This window comes from Dermochelys coriacea, chromosome 1 (genome assembly GCF_009764565.3).
Source record: "Dermochelys coriacea isolate rDerCor1 chromosome 1, rDerCor1.pri.v4, whole genome shotgun sequence".
Lineage (NCBI taxonomy): Eukaryota > Metazoa > Chordata > Testudines > Dermochelyidae > Dermochelys > Dermochelys coriacea.
In genome coordinates this window covers 314,764,335-314,771,176 of record NC_050068.2, presented here as the reverse complement: position 1 = coordinate 314,771,176, position 6,842 = coordinate 314,764,335, and the positions used below count along the sequence as shown (strand labels likewise).

The 6,842-nt window shown below is 43.1% G+C and overlaps 1 long non-coding RNA gene across 1 annotated transcript; it reads right to left on the bottom strand.

The window, feature by feature from the left end:
* Positions 1-1,983: 1,983 nt before the first annotated feature.
* LOC122457829 lies at positions 1,984-4,282 on the bottom strand. Its single transcript, XR_006277504.1, has 2 exons — positions 3,714-4,282; positions 1,984-2,095 (listed from the first exon to the last, which is right to left on the bottom strand). It is a non-coding gene; the product is annotated as an uncharacterized LOC122457829 (long non-coding RNA).
* Positions 4,283-6,842: the final 2,560 nt, after the last annotated feature.

Genomic DNA, 6,842 nt, shown 5'->3' with positions numbered 1-6,842 from the left:
GGCTCTCAAACTCCACCTATGGACAAGTTGAATGTTCCGTTCACCTTTTTGGTAGTTGCCAAGGGTCCATTCCTCTTCATGTGTAAATAGCAGGTTTGGAAAAACAGCTCCACCTCTCTTCATTTGCTGATTTAGATGTCAGACACAGGAGAAAAACAGGCTTTCCAACTTGTTTGTGGAGACACATTGTAAATTCATCCGCAGCCACACCAGAAGAGCTCTGACATCCTTTCACAACATAGATATTTTTCCATGGCCATTCTCTACTGACTCACTATTTTAATGAACACAGAAACTATAGACTTTCTGACATTTGGCAGCAGTGGTGCAAGTAGAAATCATTTCTTGCTGGTACTGCACTCATTGGAGGGATACAAGGGGGGGCACGTGACCTCCCCACATGACTCTCCATGTGACTCCTCCCCATCCTGCTCCCAGATCAGGACCCTCATGCTCTCCCCATCCCCTCTGACACCCCCCTTTGTATATACAAACATCATCATGCTTAACTACTCACAAATATGTAGTATTCAGTCTATTTATATGGAATATGAGATTTGGGTGAGGAGCCATTTCAGCATATGTATGACTTAAATTTTAAGTAGAACTATATCCTAAATTGCTTTATGGTATTGTACCCAAACATTGCATTTCAATGGGGGATTCAACTTCCTTTATAGGAGCAGACTCCTGAAACTCTTACCAGTTCACAAAAGTGGTCCATAGTCATGCAGATAGTCCCATTGTCTTCAATGGGATTGATCAAATGTTTAAGGGTTTACAGGGATTAGGTTCCAAGTTTGTAAATTGTTCTGGATGAAACTGACAATGCCTGAACTGTCAGATCAGAAGGCGCTTCATTCAAATAAAGGTGGGCAGATGTGTGATAAGTCTTAGCTCCATTGCTAAGAAGAGGAACATATTTTTCAGCAAAGTTCTTGGCAGATTCCTGAGGCAGCTGGTTTAAGGCCATCACAATTATAATCTTCACTTATATTTCTCTCACCCACAAAGCTGGAAAATGAAGCATTTGTTTTCTTTGTTTTGCTGCACCAAGTCCACTTAACAAAATGCATGTTAGACTAGTTTGGCTTCAAAGAAGAATTCTGTGTATACTGGGACAACACCTGATTCCTGTAAAGCTACAGAACTGGGCTGACAACAGAATCCAAACATCCTCTGGTCAGTGCAAGCAGAGGCATTCCATTTGGACTTGATGTGATGCAGTATGGATGTCATGGATAATTCAGACCAATGGGGAGAAACAAAATCAAAAACACTGTTTAAACACCTTCCGTCCCCCTCCCCCTCTTTTGAGGACTCCTGATCAAGGTAACAGCACAATACATATGCTAACAAATTTAAACAAAGCCTTTGTTTAAGTTTGTTAGCATATGTATTGTGCTGTTAAAGCCTTTTAAAGAATGAATGCCCTCCCTAACCCCATTCTGCTCCTTTAAGGAGCAGAGTGCAGCCTCACCCACCCTCCAGATGCGGGACTAGCCCCAAGTCTTTTCAGTACCCCATATCCACTAAAAATCTCTTGCTGGTACTGTGTACTGGAGGGTACCGCCCTACTTGCACTCCTGTTTGGCAGATACTGTAGCACAATCTCTGTGTGTATAGTGTTAGATTAACAATATAGAACTGTTTTTTTTAAAAAAAGCCAGGACTCCACTAGGATTGCTTTACTAAAATTAATGGACTAACAGAGGATGGTAACTTTTAGGGGATGAGTTGGCTACAATGAAACCTGGGTGGTTAGAGGTAGGCTGGGACTGTCATTGGCTGACTGGAGTAAGTTTGCTTCTGATTCAATTTTCAGCCAGTCTATTATATACATCAAGCATACCTAGAACAAATATATGCTTGTGTCTAATTTTATAATGAGTGCAGGACCCTCCACAGAACATTCCAGCACCTGATTGCCCTTTTTCCCATTCCAGGCTCTAGCAAAATTATGCAATCAGAAACTTTTTTGGGGGGCAGTGGAGAGAGAGATGTGGTTGATTTGATAGCATGGGATGAACTGAACCAGCAGCAGAACAAAACTTTCACTTGCCATAAGCTCAGAGGATTTTAGAGCAAAGGCTGACTTTTCTAGTAGAAAGAAAAGGAGTACTTGTGGCACCTTAGAGTAACAAATTTATTAGAGCATAAGCTTTCATGAGCTACAGCTCACTTCATCGGATGCATTTGGTGAAAAAAACAGAGGAGAGATTTATATACACACACAGAGAACATGAAACAATGGGTTTATCATACACACTGTAAGGAGAGTGATCACTTAAGATAAGCCATCACCAGCAGCAGGGGGGGAAAGGAGGAAAACCTTTCATGGTGACAAGCAAGGTAGGCTAATTCCAGCAGTTAACAAGAATATCAGAGGAACAGTGGGGGGTGGGGTGGGGGGGAGAAATAACATGGGGAAATAGTTGAGCCAGAAGAGTACCCAGAAGTCACCTACTACAGGACAGGCCCAACAAAGAAAATAACAGAACGCCACTAGCCATCACCTTCAGCCCCCAACTAAAACCTCTCCAACGCATCATCAAGGATCTACAACCTATCCTGAAGGAAGACCCATCACTCTCACAGATCTTGGGAGACAGGCCAGTCCTTGCTTACAGACAGCCCCCCCAATCTGAAGCAAATACTCACCAGCAACCACACACCACACAACAGAACCACTAACCCAGGAACCTATCCTTGCAACAAAGCCCGTTGCCAACTCTGTCCACAGATCTATTCAGGGGATACCATCATAGGGCCTAATCACATCAGCCACACTATCAGAGGCTCGTTCACCTGCGCATCTACCAATGTGATATATGCCATCATGTGCCAGCAATGCCCCTCTGCCATGTACATTGGCCAAACTGGACAGTCTCTACGTAAAAGAATGAATGGACACAAATCAGACGTCAAGAATTATAACATTCAAAAACCAGTTGGAGAACACTTCAATCTCTCTGGTCACTCGATTACAGACCTAAGAGTGGCTATCCTTCAACAAAAAAGCTTCAAAAACAGATTCCAACGAGAGACTGCTGAATTGGAATTAATTTGCAAACTGGATACAATTAACTTAGGCTTGAATAGAGACTGGGAATGGATGAGTCATTACACAAAGTAAAACTATTTCCCCATGTTATTTCTCCCCCCCACCCCCCCCCCCCCCACTGTTCCTCTGATATTCTTGTTAACTGCTGGAATTAGCCTACCTTGCTTGTCACCATGAAAGGTTTTCCTCCTTTCCCCCCCCCGCTGCTGGTGATGGCTTATCTTAAGTGACAGGTTTCAGAGTAGCAGCCGTGTTAGTCTGTATTCGCAAAAAGAAAAGGAGTACTTGTGGCACCTTAGAGACTAACAAATTTATTAGAGCATAAGCTTTCGTGAGCTTGAGCTGTGAGCTGTAGCTCACGAAAGCTTATGCTCTAATAAATTTGTTAGTCTCTAAGGTGCCACAAGTACTCCTTTTCTTTTTATCTTAAGTGATCACTCTCCTTACAGTGTGTATGATAAACCCATTGTTTCATGTTCTCTGTGTGTGTATATAAATCTCTCCTCTGTTTTTTCCACCAAATGCATCCGATGAAGTGAGCTGTAGCTCACGAAAGCTTATGCTCTAATAAATTTGTTAGTCTCTAAGGTGCCACAAGTACTCCTTTTCTTTTTGCGAATACAGACTAACACGGCTGCTACTCTGAAACCTTTTCTAGTAGAGATCTTCCCAAACACCTAAGGCTAATTCTTGCTCTTTTCCCCTTAGTTACTATTGCAAATAATGATAATATGCCCAATATTGTTGCATCTGGGTGCAATGACAGGATAGACCAAATGCAAAACAGGCTTTTCCCAATAAGCAGGGGGGCATACAGAACAAGCCCATCAAAAGAGCAAATAGCCTTCCCTGAAAGGATTAGGAATTACTACTGTGAGACGTGGTGAGGGAGAATATTTGCCTGATAAGCACTTCTGTGATATCTGAGAAAGGAATGAACAGCGACACTAACATACATTATGTCCGCCTCTGCCAGATCTTATAGTCAAGTCTCAGCACTTGTGATCAACAGTATGCAGCTGCTGGCACATCTAATAGTATCAACATGGATGTCTGACGTTGTCTTCTGGTTAAAGGAAATCTATCACTGAGACTAAGATGATGTTAAAATAAAAAAAAATGGTACAGAGTTTAAGCGTAGAAGTTTCTGGTTATCAGAGAATAAGGTAAAGATTATCAAGGGGTGCAAAGTTCAGTTTAGGATCAGATGGCATAAGGAATACACAATCTGCAATATCGCTGATTGGGGTTAAAAGGTTAATGGGTCAAAGTACAGACATTGAGATATGAGGGTATGTTGTTCATATAATGGCTATGTTCAGGTGTGGAGTATAATGAGTGGATACAATGATGAGGATGGATTTACCCTCATTTGGTGAGATTTAATGTTCAGTAAGTTTATGGTTCCAGTTCATATGGTCCAATGGAAAAAGTCTCTCAGTCCCTTTCTCGTAGCTAATGTACGATGTCGTTCCAGCTCACACCTCCTGGTACTGTCGGTGGCCGGTGATGTGTTCATTGTTGATGTCCCTAGACCATCGGATGGTGTCCGAGACCATGAGGCACTGCATGAGCTGTGCATAGCGTCGACTGATCCCACAGGTCTGCAGCACATGCTCATTGCAGGGGTCCCAGGCATCCAGGGCTCCAATGATCAGGGCACTCATCTGCACCTCGTAGCCTTTCGCTCTCAGGGTGTCCGCCGGGGGGTGTATTTTTCCAGCTTATGAGCTTGGGCTTTGTGGAAGGCCAGGGTCCTGTTCTCAAAGGAGACCATGACATCAACGAGGATGATCTTTTTCTGGGCCTCGTCGGTGACTACCACGTCAGGTCGCAACTGGCTGTCAGTACCGGGAATGGCGCAGTTCACAGTGACCTCCCCCAGGCGCGCTGCGATGGTTTTCACTAGGCAGTGATACTATTATATCCTAGCCCAGTCCTAAGCTAGATTGATTGGGGCTTTAAAAAAAAAAAGAGTGATCTTAGCTGTGGCTGGCGTTGGCACATTATTTAATCATTTGCATTACAGTAGTTGTAGCTGTCAGGGAATCAGGTCCCATGACCCAACGTGTTGTATAAACATGAAGCAAAAAAACAGTCTCTACGCCTAGAATTTATAATCTTGGGGCATATCTACACTCTAACTGGAGGTGTGATTGCAGCATGTGTAGACATACCCAAGCTAGCTTTGATTTAGCTAGAGTGACTACCATAGCAGCAAAGCCATGGGTGTCAGCGCAGGTTGTAAAAGCTTGCCCAGAGCCCTGGGTACTTATTCAGCAGCTGGCGTGCACTGAAGCCTATGCTGCTGTGCTTCATTGCTGCTGCTGTTGCGCTAACCAGGCTCTGTCTACATATGCGGCAATGACACCACCGATTGTGGTGTAGACATACCCGTGATTGTATAATGACAAGCCACAACAAGTAGATAAAACAAACATCTGTGCTGAAAGCAGAAGAATGATGTAACCATGAAATAAGGTTTGCATGGTAAGTATGAGTCACACGTGCTGTTTGAAAGAATCTAAATACAGTCCAAAAACAAGGCCTGTCAATAGTAAGATGGGAGCATTTCCAGTTCTAAAAAGTAATATATTAACTATGTGAACATCACCACCTTCTCAATGCCCTTCTCCAGAAAGGGAAGGTTTGCAAATAGGCAATAGGTGGCAAGGTTCTTATTGTCAAAAAATGTATTTATTTTTAAAAGGGCCAGACCACAGCCTGTTGGAAGGTTGCTGGCAGTGCAGAGGCACAAGAGAAGATTGGGTCACGGGATAAGTACAGGAGCTCTTATATGCTGCCTCCTCCCCCAGTTGCTGATAATTTAGTTTGCACCCTAATTCACCCATAGGGACAAGCTGTGCCAGAGGAAGGCTCATCCCTGGCCCTACAGGATGGCAGCAGGGAGATTAACTCTGCTCAACCTGTGGGGTTCTGCTGGGGATGATAGCTGTAAATTCTGGTCAGGACTCAGTAGTAGCCACACCAGCACAGGCTGCCTGGGAGAGGTGCTGAATCAGTACATTTCACATCCACACCCACTCCTGGGACATCCTTACCCACTTTGTGTGCTAACCTGTCAACTCTGGAGCTGGGGTGGGGTGGGGTGGGTTGGGGAGAGAGAGCGTGTGTGTGGAGATGGGGTATTTGCAGGTATTTTACCCAACTGCAACCTCAATCGAAGCAACCGGCAGCATGAGTTCTGCCAGTGGAAATGAGATGATTTTAACTCAGAAGGAAAAGCAAACCCCTCCCAGCCCAGCTGCTTAAATGATAGATTATGTATATTTCCAGTCAGAACAAATTAAAAGTACACATGATTCTTACTATCTACTTAGTTACGCGCTTTTAATGATGAGATTTATTAACACTGCCTTTGCAGGCTGTAGTTCTATTGCCCATATTCGTACGTTTTGCGATAAAAACAGTTCAGTAAATATAAAATAAGGCTCTGTCTTGTTGCATCCCTAAAGGGTATTTCCTAGGTGTAAATTGATTTGTTTCTTAAAACAGCTTCCTCTCCCCCCTTTAATTAGGCACATTCATAATACTCCTTCTAGTCTACTTTTTTTTTAAAGGCATGTTTGTTTTTTTTTAATCAGTAGAACTTAGTTTGTCTGAAGGAAATAGAATTATTTCATTCACTATTTCTCCTTATTTAAAAAAAACAAAAATCTTTTTTTTTCTGCTGAAAAATCCTTCTCATGCCGTTCTCTTCATGGTTGTCTTCACACCCTTCCATGCCTGAAATGCTGCCCAGTGTTTTGGTTTTGCT